The 15746-nt window shown below is 35.1% G+C and overlaps 1 long non-coding RNA gene across 1 annotated transcript; it reads right to left on the reverse strand.

Moving 5' to 3' along the window:
• Positions 1–10387: 10387 nt before the first annotated feature.
• On the reverse strand, positions 10388–12326 carry LOC131552934 (uncharacterized). Its single transcript, XR_009274080.1, has 3 exons — positions 12007–12326; positions 11827–11891; positions 10388–10692 (listed from the first exon to the last, which is right to left on the reverse strand). It is a non-coding gene; the product is annotated as an uncharacterized LOC131552934 (long non-coding RNA).
• Positions 12327–15746: the final 3420 nt, after the last annotated feature.

Genomic DNA, 15746 nt, shown 5'->3' on the forward strand with positions numbered 1-15746 from the left:
ATTTTGAGCACAGAAGATCTTGGTCAGATAAAGATTTATTAAGGAAAGTTTCTGTCAAACAAAAGAACTGTATTGTAATACCAGCTGTAGAAAAGCCACTGCTGAGCAGCAAACAGGTGTTTGAAGCTACTGGAGTCTCGAGATCCTCTTCATGCAGACGGGCAGTTGTGTGTAAAGCTGCGTTTCAGTCACTGCTAACCAAACCTCACAAAGAGAAACCTGCACGATGGCTGTAGAAATACACGAAGACTTGTTTTTAAATAGTTTTATTCATTTACGAATGCTGCAGTACAATGGATGGTCCAGATAAATGGATTTCTGATAGTTGATGAATGGCCATCCTGTTCCAATGAGACCGCAACATCAGCGAGGAGGCGGCGGATGATGATTTTGGTTGGAATATTGGGAAGTGAGATGTAAGGTCATTTTAGGGTGTAAAAATTACTTCTGCAAGATATGCGGAGTTCATAACTGACCATATTCTGCTGTGGTATAAAATGAAGAACAGTGCTCTCGGAAATAAAAGGATTTTCATGCAGGACAATACACTATGCCATGCTGCATAAATACCATGGTGCTAAACAGTTTGAAAATGTGTTTCTACAGCCACCGTGCAGGTTTCTCTTCGTGAGGTTTGCTTAGCAGTGACTGAAACGCAGATTTGCACACAACTGCCAGTCTGCAGTCTTCATTTGTTTGACAAAAACTTTCCTTAATAAATCTTTATCTGACCAATCTTCTGTGCTCTAAGTCACTCACAAATATTTTGACAGTTAAATAATTTTCATTTGCTTTTCACAAAATATTGTTTGTTTTGATGCCTTTTGCAAGACATTGCATTGTTTCATACTTTACTCATCTTCAGAAAGATCTTTCTTACTCACCATATTTCATGAGAACTGTGACTTGCTTAATAATGTGGAACAACCTCTTTAAGTAGGGTTTCCATTTAACTAAGAAGAACTGGCAAACTATTGAACAAACCTGTCTGAGATTCATACCAGTTAACTAAAAAGATGTGAAAAACAACACAAACAAAAATCTGACTCTTTATTGTACCAAAACCCTACTGATATATCACTTGCATAATAATTTGGAACGCAGTGTGTGTGTGTATATATATATATATATATATATATATATATATTTGCAACCCATTCTCACACCCAACTCGTCACATATTGAAGCTTGGTCAGGAGCACTTGGCGTTGCTTTTTGTCGCTCAAGGTACCCCTTAGCGTCATTTTTCGACTTGCAGGGTCCTCCATTGCTTTAAATAGGAAACCCTTAGCGTCAATATGCCGACGCCATACTGGGAATTTTATCGTCATTATTAAATGATATATTGTGTAATAACAGTGCCATTATTGCATATATGTTGGGGTGTGATTTTTCAATGTAAACAGCCACAACAGTTTTATTTATATTACATTATTTACACATTTATGAGCACATAACCCAACCCCTGCCCCTAAACCTACCATTTGTCAATAAAACACAAGATTTATTCAAAAAATATTAATATTCCAAGTCTTCCGAGGCAAAACATTTGATTTGTGAGAGGAATAGACGCGATCGGCGTCTCCGTCCGCCGTTAATCCTGTGTGCTGCAGTCTGACTCTGTGCGCGAATTCAAAAAATGCCGCCAGAAGAAGCCTTACGTCAGCCTTGGTTGTGAAATGCTATTGGCTCTTGTGTGTCTCGTGACCGATTGCGTTTTGCTGTTCCGACAGGCTATTGGCTCTTGTGTGTCTCGTGACCGAATGCGTTATGCTACGGGACTGGAGTATCTTTTTTTGAATGAGATGTGAGCACGTTAACAGAGCGGGGTCATTTTCAGCGATTAAAACCTTTTGCTCTCTTCTTCGCATAAAGACTTTGTATGGCTTCAGAAGACTTGGAATGCAACACGACTTGTTTGTAATGCTTTTATACTGCTTGTTTATGGTCAGTTTTTGCAGTAAATACCTGTGACTGCACTTATATTTGCCTGTTACGTGTTTTATGTTGTTCAGAAGTGGGTAGGTTTAGGGTAGGGGTGGGTTAGGTGCTCCAATAAAAGTATAAATGTATATAAAATTATTTATATTTTTTACAAATGCTTGCAAACCATTAAACTAAGACAAACAACTGAAAACAACGGAGGATAACGTTGTCATTTTCCATAAGCGTCTTGACCTGACGCATAAAGCAAGCAATTGAAAGCAATGGAGATCCTATTTTGTCATATACTGACGCCTAGGGGCACTTTTGGCGTCTTCATAGTGACACGAAAGGCGTTTGACCATGCTTCAGTTTTTGACGCCTCGGGAGTGAGAATGGGTTGCAACATATAGTATTGTATATATTGTCACAAAATGACTCTGTGTCTGTGTCTGTGTGTGTGTGTGTGTGTGTGTGTGTGTGCATACAGCTCTAATCTGCTAAATGCATTTTCTGTAAAGCTGTTTTGAAACCGTGTATTGTGAAAAGCACTATATTAGTAAATCAATAATTTATGCTACTGGTCTGAATGTCCCTCAGTATTAATCTAATGTGATCCATGTTTTCTGTTTTTCTGCTGATTGAGAGTGTTTTCAGTGTGTTAGAGTTCTGTTGCATTACTTCCTTCAGCTCGAGTTCTGGTTATAATGTAATCTTGATTAAACCATGGTTTTGGTAAACACTGTAGATTAACGCTTAATTTTGATATGCTTTGACCTTTTCAAATGGTGAGTTGGGAAATCTGAAGGCGATCCGGGGTGGATTTCTTAAACATGGTTTCCTGATCATGTCATGTGACTTCCTGTGTGTGAAAGGAAACATCTCATGCCTTCTCAGTGCAAAGAGCAAATGCTGTGTGCATTTACGTCTGTCGTCTACATGCATCAACGTATTTAAAGAAGTCCGCTCTGAATCATTCAGTTCTATTGATATATGTGGCTCAAAGATAAGACGTCACATTTTGGTGTTTGCGTTGAGTAAAATTGACAAAATCGGTTTTATACACACAGAACACGTATGAAATGCAAGTAAAATGTCTGCTTTAATATTTCAAATAAATTATGTAAAAATAAAATGTCCAAATATGGGTGAAATCATGTGCAACAGATTTATGTGAATCAACATACATATACAGACCTTTACTTATTAAAACATATAGAAGAATAAATGTTCATACTAAATTGTATTACATTTTAAATGCTGAAGTGTGATCCTTAAATAGACTCTTTTAATGAAATATAATGATTATTGTTCTAAATAAGTCTTTAACAAAAAATCTTGTTAAGATTTTACTCTTGTTAAGAGTGTTTTATTTTCTGAAGTTTGATTCTGCATTGTTTTACACTCATGCAGATGTACAGTAAAAGAGTAAGAACTTGTGTAAAATACTTCTGTTTGCTCCCTCAATAAAGATACTGAAGTGTGAAGCAAGATAGTCTGATGCCATGCTGCACTAATAGGATGAATATGTTCATATGCAGCACGAAACAGAAATGAGGATTTCTTTTTAAAGCATGAGTCATACGCATAGTTATTTGTGGACTTATGTCACGCACACTGACCCATGCACATAAATGTTGTTGTTTTTTGCGCTTTACAGTCGTATGAAGTTCTCCATTGATGATTAATGTAATGCAGTCTTCCTTCCAGGGGCGGATCTATAATTATCACAGTATAAAATATAAATGTAAGCAGTGTTTCATGCTACTTCATGTGCACCATGGTTGCACTCGCACGCAGCGCGCCCAGTGTAATCGGCTTCATTAACAAATGACTCGTATACAAAGCGCAGCCCGTTTAACTAACGAATTGTTTTTACATTTGTTCGTGAATCAGATACCGATTCTCAGTTTATTCAGAAGTCCACTGAGAAATCTAATCCCGTCAGGATATGTCGGATATGTTCGGTGATCAATTCTCCCACCGCTCGCGCCACTTTCATCATGAATATCGGCCTTTCTGCCATATCGGACGAAACAATAACATGAAATCAATAAGAAGATGCCGATCACGAAAACTAATAGCAGAGTTAGGTAAGAGTCTTATATTGCAGTTTTCTCGATTGTTAATATAATATAACTGATTTTAGTTGGCCATTTTCCCAAACCATTAATTCAGTTCTCAAAACAAAGACACATTTCTGTGTCTTTCACACTTCAATGAGTAAGTTAAACATTAGGCAGCAAAACTGATGACACCAATCAACGGAGAGAGGAGAGAGCTGAGAGAATAATGGCTTTTATACTTACACATTCAGTATAATACAGTACAGTACCAGTACATGATGGAAAGTTCACTCTTCTATATGTACAGTAAACTGTAGCACATGTTGTACACCTTCAAACGTGTGACTGTCAAATTTTATTTGTAACCATTTTTTTATGTGTTCTGCATGTTTGCAGAACTGTGAAATGAGAGATATCGCTAGTCTTGTGTCAGGAGACCAGGAAACTAGCTATAGTACAGTTTAATCAAATTTGACCAAATGTGCAGAGGATGCTGAATTAACTTTTTTTTTTTTTATTTTATACTATACTGTATTGTGGTGCATACCAAGTTCATATACAATTCTTTGGTATTTGAACTTTTCTAGTGTTTTTCATCTACTGCAAGATTACTTAATTACCGTAGTAAAATGAAAATAATCTGTTCCCAAAAGTTCATTTCTGAATTATTATTATTATCTGTAATTTAATTTATGTTGTATACTGTAATAGACATTGAGCTGCAAAAATAATTCCTGAATCCTAATAAGAGTTGTTTAAGTGTTATTGATCTCATGAGTGTTCTGGAAAGTCATCTGTGTATTTGAACTGTAAGTATTTAATAATACCTGTAATAACTAGATTGAAAGTTTGAAAGACACATTTATGCTGAATTGTCTTAAAGTCTTGTTTAAGAAACATAAATAGTTTGGCCAGTTAGATGTTCTAGATGTTTGCTAAAGTGATGCTAGTTGGTTGCTAGGATATTCTGGATGGTTGCTAGGCTCTTGCTATGCGGTTGCTGGGGTGTTGCTAGACTATTGATAGTGTTCTGGGTGATTACAGACATCCCCATCTCTGGTAATAACAGAATGTCTTATTTAATGATACAAGCTCAGAAACATTTATAACCTCTTGAAGTTTTTTATATTGTGTATTGACTTGGTGCCATGATGGATATTGAAATGTTATTTATTTTATGTTATTTATATTTGTGAATACAACTGTGCACGTCAGACAATAAATCCCCAAAAACTATGCTTGCTTTCAACCCATTCTCACACCCAACTCGTCACATATTGAAGCTTGGTCAGGAGCACTTGGCGTTGCTTTTTGTCGCTCAAGGTACCCCTTAGCGTCATTTTTCGACTTGCAGGGTCCTCCGTTGCTTTAAATAGGAAACCCTTAGCGTCAATATGCCGACGCCATACTGGGAATTTTATCGTCATAATTAAATTATATATTGGGTAATAACAGTGCCATTATTGCATATATGTTGGGGTGTGATTTTTCAATGTAAACAGCCACAACAGTTTTATTTATATTACATTATTTACACATTTATGAGCACATAACCCAACCCCTGTCCCTAAACCTACCATTTGTCAATAAAACACAAGATATAACAGGCAGATACAACTACCGTCATAATTTATTCAAAAAATATCTTCCGAGTTAAAACATTTGATTTGTGAGAGGAATAGACGCGATCGCCGTCTCCGTCCGCCGTTAATCCTGTGTGCTGCAGTCTGACTCTGTGCGCGAATTCAAAAAATGCCGCCAGAAGAAGCCTTGGTTCTGACAGGCTATTGGCTCTTCTGTGTCTCGTGACAGATTGCGTCATACTACGGGACTGGAGTATCTTTTTTTGAATGAGATGCAAGCACGTTAACAGAGCGGGATCATTTTCAACGATTAAAACCTTGTGTTTTACTCTCTTCTTCTCATAAAGACTTCGTATGGCTTCAGAAGACTTGGAATGCAACACGACTTGTTTGCAATGCTTTTATACTGCTTGTTTATGGTCAGTTTTTGCAATAAATACCTGTGACTGCACTTATATTTGCCTGTTGCTTGTTTTATATTGTACAAAAGTGGGTAGGTTTAGGGTAGGGTCTGGGTTAGGTGCTCCAATAAAAGTATAAATGTATATAAAATGATTTCTATTTTTAACAAATGCATGCAAACCGAAAACAACGGAGGATAACGTGTTGTCATTTTCCATAAGCGTCTTGACCTGACGCATAAAGCAAGCAATTGAAAGCAATGGAGATCCTATTTTGTCATATACTGACGCCTAGGGGCACTTTTGGCGTCTTCATAGTGACGCGAAAGGCGTTTGACCATGCTTCAGTTTTTGACGCCTTGGGAGTGAGAATGAGTTGTTGCTTTGGTGTTGCCACCCCTCATAGACCCCATGCCACCCTAAAAATTATTTTCTAGATCCGCCCCTGCTTCCTTCTCTGTTTTATCTCAAAGGCAAACATGTATTTGCATGTCTGTTGTACTTTAAGTTCTAACTTAAATGTTATTAATGACTATCTTCATTATCCTAAACAAAATGTGCAAAATTGCTAATTAATTTTAGAATGAAATTTGAATGTGTTCTGGGTTTTTCACACGTGCCGTTTCTACAATTGGATTTTAAAAAGGCATTAACTGTTATCTTCCTCTTTCTAAAAGATGCAGCACATTTAATTTAGCTTTTCCTGTGGTTTTATTATGCTGCTATCACTATCACCATCGTCATACATAGCGAGGTCAGGTCCTTTTAGAAGAAACTCGGTTATAATTAGACGAATCTCACAGCATAAACTCACAGGTTCGCTTAACTTCCTCTTTCTGATTTTAAACACGTCTTGCGTTCTGATTGGCTCAGGGCTCCGGTGTGTGATGAAACTCCTCCTCCAGCTCTGTTCTTGTCCGTGTCTTCTCTCCTGTCATCACAACAGGGTCATGTTGTATTTCCACATTCAGTCTTTGTAGCTCCTGAAGGTTTTTAAAAGTCATTTATAGAAATTACTGGGCCGGATTTCTGTTTGTGTGTCAGATTCCAGTCACTGCGATTACCATATTTAAGCTAAGAGGGGTCAACAGCGTAAAAAGAACTATTTAAGGATTGTACACATATTTTGTGTGTGTGTGTTAAGTTTTTTTAAATGTTATGTTTACATGTGCAAATGATGCATTATGTAAATAAATATGCACTAATTTTTTGCATTTATTTCCAGAAGAGAAACTAATAATGCCAGCTTCAAAATTCTTGTTTGGTTTTGTTGACATATTAGAGTTTAATATTTTTCCAAATGGGATTTTTAAAAAAAAAAGAAGAAGAGTTCAGATGCCATGCATCCTAAATTTTCTTCTAAAATCGTCAGTAATTTCCCTTTAATGGCAATAAATAGATTATTTTCATTGCCATTAAAGTGAAATTACTGAACATACATATAGGAGCCTGAAAAAAATGCTCATTTTAGAAGAAAATTTCAGATGGCACGTCAAAATCAGTTCAATTCAATTCAAGTTTATTTGTATAGCGCTTTTCAAGATACAAATCGTTGCAGCTTTACAGAAAATTTTAAGTTTCTACATTATATTTAGGAGTAGGTTATTAGTGGTGACTATGGCAGAAATGTACAGTAAAAATCATGCAGTTAGTTACAAATTACACGTAATCAAACAGACGGTGAACACTATTAACTGCAAGGATTATATGTTACGGTTAAGCAAAATTTGGTAGTTTTATGTGTTGTTCCAGGGTTAACATCATCTGAGGTCTTCTGGGGGGTTGGCATCAACTCTATTGTAGCTGAAATCTACAGACTCAAATAGAAAAAAAATTGCAATAATATAATGATGTATTATTTGTGTACAAATATCTACAATAAGACAAAACAGCTTTTCACAGAGCATTATTTAAATGTTATATAGAAAAATGCACCAAACAGATTTTAAATAAGCTGAAAATCCCCTGATATACACAATATTTGTGCAAATGGAAAAGTAAAAGAAAGCCAGATGTGTGGAAATGTTTTTGAAGTGTTTAGCTGTGTAAAAGGAAGGGCAGCAGTTGAGATCTCAGTTCCTGTTTTTATAATGTGTCACCATCCACTACAGGTCATGCGCTAATATTAAAATGCTTATTGCTCTGCAGAAGCTGATGGCAAATACTGTGGTTGACTACTTTCATATTCCTCTCACACTTTTGGTTCCTCTTAAGATGTTCTGTTTGTCTGATGTTAGTATTAACCACATGTGCTAAAATACACAACCTCATCTAACGGTGTGAAACTCAAAATCTTCTCAGAGAGTTATTTTAAAAACGCCCTGTCCATTAAAAAGTTCTTAAGTGATGCTTAAAATGATTACATTACCTTGGAAAGTTACAAAGCAAGTGAATGTGCTCCACCACTGCAGGAGCTTTTCTTAGATCAACTTCACTTTTCTGAGCCTTTTTTTGCAGTGACCTTTAAACAGCTAAATCAGACATCCAGCGTCTAGATACGCTTGAGGCGGCTTCAGACTAATACTTTTGTCCTTTCTCTTTCAATGTTGTGGCACAGAAACATTACAATCACTCATTAAAACTCATTTTTCAATACTTCTAATACAGATCCCTGCATGTAGAATTCCCTTCAGCAGCATGTTTTTCTGGCAAACGCTCGTGAGTTTTAGCTCTTGGGCTTCAGGCCTGGCTGCTTGTAAATGAGTGTTTGGGTTTAATAACGTTACCAAAGCAGCAGTGTTATAAACTGAGGAGGTTACAGGCTACGTCTCCAAAAATCAGAACAAACACTTATGCATTTGAGATGTTTCTGATTTTTGGAAGTTTGTTTCATTTTTTTGTGTTAATTACGAAATTATTGGAAGTTTACAGCATTGAGACATGCCACTTTTTAAAAACTCTCTATATATTATAGTAATGAGAATTTGAGGAAAATGTCATGCAAAAAATCTTAATGGTACCAATATTTTGGCTGAAAAATGTTTTTTGTGAGATTCACATACCTCACAGAACATCCTCGTTTTATTAAAATCATCCACTTTTTAAAAATAAATAATGACCAAATATGAGAACAAACCCCTGTGCGTTTGAGAGATTTCTGATTTTTGGAAACATGTTTCATTCTTACTGCCAATTATAAAATTAGTGGACGTTTGCAGAGAAATAACGGACTTTTACAACTGAATGCTTAAATACCATAAATACCATAAATCATACACACATGCATATCTCTGTTTGTGTAAATCTATTTAAATCTCAAAGCAATCAAGGAGGCCTTTCAATAAGAATGAATCATTTTTGAATATTTTGAAATGCATTAAAAGAATGCTTTAAAAAGCTGCACATCCTCACAGTTAATATTTAGTTGATCTTAAATTCGTAATAGATTTTTATTATTAAAAACAAAATATTAAAAACATAAACTTATTTTATTTAAAGCAACATTTTTTTATTTTCATTTAGTTTACTAAACTAATAACTAAAACTGAAAATTAATTCAAACAAAAAACAATTAAACATTAAAAAACTAATAAAAATGACACAAATGCACAACCGACAAAATTATTAAAACTTTAACTGAAATTAAAATAAAATTGGAAATTACAATTAATAAATAAATAAAAACTCATTTCAAATTTCTAAATAAAATGTTAAAAATTGTTTTATTTCAGCTAGTTGCGGAGGTTAAATTTTGAATTTTCATTTAGATTAATTTGATGTACTTAACTAAAACAGAAATAGAAATGAATAAACTATACAGACATATTAAAAAAACTAATAAAAATGGCAAATAAAAAATAACATTTAAAATAAAATTAATGCAATTTTAAAAAAAATTAACAAATCAAATGAACATCTGAATTCAGTTTTCATACTGAAACTCTTTCTCAACAGTTTTCTTCCCTTTTGATTGTTTATCCCCAAACTCTAAACCTACCCCTTACAGAAAACCTGTTTGCATTCTTACACTTTCAGATTAACACCATTTGCTATTTTTAATAATTATTTTTCCCTCGTGGGGTCCACAAGGTCAAAAATTTCAGGTTTTACTATCCTTGTGGGGACATTCGGTCCTTACAATGTAGCATAAACAAGTACACACACACACACACAGAGAGAGAGAGAGAGAGAGAGTCTCATCCCCTCATTAGTGCGCTCTGATTCTCCTACACAGCAAGGAGCAGCCTCTGTATACTATTAGCTTTTAGTTTTTTGCAATCATTTTTGCACTGTTAACAGAACCTTAATGTCATTTTTCAAAACTGTAGACACATAATTCACAACTGATGATCAAAATGCACATTTTTCAAAACACTTAACACTTTTTCCAAATGCTTGGATACAATACACACACTGTAAAACCCGACAAGTTCAGAATACTCCATTTTTGTAGATACCAATTACCTCAAAAATTTTGGTTAAGCAACTGTAATGTAATTATTTTGATGCAGTGGTCATTTATTAAATAAATTTAAAAAATACACTTATGCATTAAAAAAAACACACATACACAACTTTGGCTATACAATTGAGGATTTTTTTATTCAGCATGTTTTTTTTAAACCTTGTGACTGTGTATCTCTGAATGTCAAACACACTGGAAGATCATCTCATCACAACTTCAGTGCTTGTAGGACTCGTAGTGGTTACGTTGTACGTGATGACAAACTTAGCAAGAAAGATGTTTGTGTCAGCGTTGTATGGCTCGCCCAATTCTTCCTGCAATAAGCACAGAGGGTAAAACTGTGACTTTAACTTAAGAGACTAAAAGCAGACAGTTGTGGTCACTAACAGTTGAGGTCAAAAGTTTACATACACCTTACAGAATCTGCAAAATGTTAATTATTTTACCAAAATATGAGGGATAATACAAAATGAATGTTATTTTTTATTTACTGACCTGAATAAGATATTTCTCATACAATGTTTACATGTAGTCCACAAGAGAAAATAGTTGAATTTCTGTTCAAAAGTTTACATCCCCTTGATTCTTAATACTGTGTTGTTACCTGAATGATCAACAGCTGTGTGTTTTTGTTTAGTGATAGTTGTTCATGAGTCCCTTGTTTGTCCTGAACAGTTAAACTGCCTGCTGTTCTTCAGAAAAATCCTTCAGCTCCCACAAATTATTTGGATTTTCTGAATGTTTGTGTATTTGAACACTTTCCAACAATGACTATGGTTTTGAGATCCATCTTTTTCACACTGAGGACAACTGAGGGACTCATATGCAGCTATTACAGAAGGTTCAAATGCTCTCTGATGCTCCAGAAGGAAAATCATGCATTAAGAGCCGGGGGTGTAAACTTTTGAACAGAATGAATTTCGCGTAAATACGCGTTTGAACCTTCTGTAATAGTTGCATATGAGTCCCTCAGTCGTCCTCAGTGTGAAAAAGATGGATCTCAAAATCATACAGTCATTGTTGGAAAGGGTTGAAATACACAAAAATGCTGGGAAACCAAAGAATTTGTGGGACCTGAAGGGTTTTTCTGAAGAACAGCAGGCAGTTTAACTGTTCTCATAGACTCATGAACAACTATCACTAAACAAACACAGCTGTGGATCATTCAGGGAACAACACAGTATTAAGAATCAAGGGGATCTAAACTTTTGAACGGGGTCATTTTTATAAATTTAACTATTATTTTCTCTTGTGGAATATATGTAAACGTCTTATGTAAAATATCTTATTCAGGTCAGTAAAAAAAAAAAAACCTACATTTTGTATGATCACTCTCATATTGGTAAAATAATTAACATTTTGTAGATTCTGCTAGGCGTAAGTAAACTTTTGACCTCAACTGTATGTTTACTGCCAACAGCAGCTCTATTAATGCACTCAATACTTACATTTCATGTCTTAAAGTGCAGTTCTCCTCACACACGTACACTGGGAGAGCACGAAGGGCTCGTTTCTTGTTGACATCATGAAGAAGAAAAAAAAAGCATGTTAAACTAGCAGACCAACTTTATTTTACATACAGTGAAGACAGTGATGGAGGTGGTTAATGTTGGTGAATTTGCACTCACCTGAAGATCAAACTTTTAAAATGTCATGCAGCATCTGTGAAATCTTGTGTGTGTGCTGCTTTTTCTGATCTGGTCAGCACAAACCTAGAAAACCACAAACACGCACAAGTTAGTTTATAACCAAAGATGTAGAAAAGAAAAAAACCGACACACAAAACTTGCTCTTCAACTCAACAGAAGTGTTGAGGCTCACTTTTTAGTATTCAGCGTTCAGCTCAGCCTGCAATTAAAGAAAGTTTGTAAAGGTTTACTACAAATTTGTAGATTGCTTTTGCATAATATCCAATATATTGCAAAATTCATGTCTGTGTACTAATTTTGGATTAATACCGTTAGCAGCTAGTTGTTTAAAAAACAGACCAAATAAAATCACATTTACCAGGGCTCCATTTCCCAAAAAGTATGTCTAAGCTGATTGTAGAAACATTTGCCACCAATGGTCTCAACAATCGACTTAAACATCGCAGTAAACAGCAGCGGCATTCAAAACGTAGGACTGCGTTTACTGAAATAATGCCAGATAACGTTAACATTAGTGCCCTACCTTTACGTTAACATCATACTATAACTCATAGTCTATAAGCAGTGACGCTAAAATAGCATTCAAAATAGGGCTGGACGATATGGCCAAAATTTATATCACAATATATATTTCGGTCGATACGGTATAATTCCGATATCGATATGAACACTATTAAAAAAAGCCTCATAAAAACTGCCAAGAATGCCCACAACATATGTGTACCTACAAACTTATGAAAAATGAATTTGCCAAGTCTATGAACTCCTCCTATAAAACTATATGGAAATATTATCATTTTGAAATATTATTACCATTTAAAATAACTGTTTTCTATTTTAAAATATTTGAAAATGCAAGTTATTCCTGTGATTTCAAAGCTGAATTTTTAGCATCATTACTTGTCACAATCATTCTAATGTTCTGATTTGCTGCTCAAAAAAACATTTATTATTATGTCGAAAACAGCGGAGTATAATTTTTTTCAGGTTTCTTTGATGAATAGAAAGTTCAGAAGAACAGCACCTATTTTAAATAGAAATCTTTTGTAACATTATAAATGTCTTTTTGATCAATTTAAAGCATCCTTGCTAAATAAAAGTATTAATTTTATGAGAGCACTCCCGGTTTCAGGCCCATCCACAGTTTATCACCTTGTATTTACCCCCGTACTCTCCTTTCCTTACTGTAACCCGACCGAGGAGTTTTTCTCCACGTGGAGGTGGAAGGTTTTCAATAGGCTCCTCACAAACAATCACTCTTCTCCAGGCCATAGATGATGCCTGCATTAACATCACAGGAGACCGATGTCAGGCCTGTATTTGCCATGCAGGAAGATGTTTAGCTAATGAAAACATCCATTATGATGTGGATGAGAACCTGTGGCCAAACCCACAAGACAGGGTTGATAAAAACATAGAAGAGCAGTGAGGAACACTCCAGCTGACATTTTACTGTAGGCCTACTGTAATTTTATCTTTTTTATTATTTATTATTTTAGTCTATTACAATGCTGTATGAATGTGTAGAACCATAATGAAAGCTGCATCATATGTTTTGAACAACTATATTTAATGATTTTACTAACAACTAAACAGTGAAACTATGAGTATCTTGTGTGTGGGTGATCTAAAGTAATGTTCCTGTGATGTTTCATAACAAATGAGTATTTTGAACCAATGCTTCTACAAATGCAAGGCTTCTTTAAAATATGAGCGCAATATGCAAAGTTTTGAACATTGGACAGCTTGTGTTACAAATAATGACTGTTTTGAGTTTTGCGTCTAGAGTTTTGAAAAATGACATGATGGTTCTGTTATCAGTACAAAAATGATTGTAAAAAACTGTAATCTGTCACTTCAAGACGCCTTTAGGCAACACTTCATCCGTCCTCACACACTACAGACTCACTTCAGCTCTGGGGTGTGTTTCACAGAAGGAGCTGGTCACAAGTTTTGTCGTTACTAATAGAGTTCAGTTAAAACTTGCGACTGACCATAGCAGCAGTGTACGCCTAAAGAAAAAAGTGCTTTACTATTGCACAGTCACAAACAACATAAATGTTTTATGTTGTTGTTGGTTTAGTCATTTATATAGCGGGCTAATATAAATTCAGTGCACTAGAATTTGTTGCAGATTATTTTTCAAGTAGTCTGTTGCATGGCTTCAGCAGTCCCTTCAGAATGATATTACTTGTGAGAAGTGCTTTACAGATCTGTTTTGGTCAATCTGTTATTAGCTTCAGCTGAGGATGCGCTTGCGTTAGTTCCAGGAAAGCTGCGAGTAAATTCACATTCAACAAGTGATGCAAATTCCGATTCATTTCCACGAAGCGTTTTTTTTTGGACAGTTCGGCTCATTGAACCGCTTCAAAAAGACTATTCATCGGTTCCTGACATAAATACACATTTAGTTCCTAACACCCTATTGCATTTAAAGAGTTTCAGAAAGTTGTTAAAGCTATTCCAAATGGGTTAATGCACTTAATGAAAAGTCAGAGATGGTATTAAACTATTTTCTCATTCCTGTAATAACAAAAATCTTAGATTAATTTTTCAATACAATCATAAAATCTCTCCTAGAGGAAAATGTTTTTGGAATGCACAGATTGCTGATATACACTGGAAAAAGACATGGTTAAATGCATTTAAATTCTGTATATTGAATAAACTTAAAGAGGTACCATTTAAAATACTCCAGAAAATCTACCCATGTAAAGCTTTCTTATCAAAATTCATGGACATTGAAAACAAATGCAGTTTTTGTAATGTACAAGAGGAAGATCTGGACCATTTGTTTTACAGCTGTGACTTATATTTAAAATTTTGGTCTGATGTTAGTTTTTTTCTACTTGCCCCAAGAGATGTTAATTATGAATTATCCTTTAAAGATGTTATATGCTCTTACACACACACTGTAAAAAAAAAAAAAAAAAAAGTTGAGCGAGCTTAAAAAAAACATTTTTAGCAAGTTTTCAGACTACCCTAGCAACTATTTTTTCCAAAAGCACCTAGCAACAAATTTAGCAATTTTCAAAATGTATTTGGCAACTTTTAGCAACTTTTGTTAAGTGACTCAGACAATAAAAAGGCACACATTTTCCATCCAGATTACACAAAAAGAGGAAACCAAAGATGCCTAGCAGTACACACATCACATGAATTGAGTTAGCTGCTATTTGCAATTGTTCAATTTAATAATAATAATAATTTAATAATTGTTCATTTATGATACACTTTGTTAGTAGCTTGTACCTGCAATTGTTGATCAGTTAGTACACTGTAGCAAAAATGGAAAAGATACTAGTAATTTTCCAGGACATTGTCCATTATCCATTAACCCTGTAACCTGAAAACACAATGCGTAATTTAAAATGCAGGTAAAAAACCAATACGGAAAATTATTTCATATTAACATAATAGATTGCGCCCTATTTTTTACAGACTTTTCTTAGATTGTAACATATTAACTACTAACACACTGGACTTTGTTTACACAACAGAAAAGGAAGCTTACAAAGCCGAACCCCGCCCCCACCTCGGGTACTCCGACCACATCTCTGTTATGCTAATCCCAGCATACAGACCACTTCTCAAACTTGCCAAACCGGTTCAAAAACAGATCACAGTATGGCCAGAAAATGCTACCTCAGCACTGCAGGACTGCTTCCAGGACACAGACTGGAACATGTTTAAAGAGGTGGCCACCTACAACAACCACA

Source organism: Onychostoma macrolepis, chromosome 14 (assembly GCF_012432095.1).
Source record: "Onychostoma macrolepis isolate SWU-2019 chromosome 14, ASM1243209v1, whole genome shotgun sequence".
Lineage (NCBI taxonomy): Eukaryota > Metazoa > Chordata > Actinopteri > Cypriniformes > Cyprinidae > Onychostoma > Onychostoma macrolepis.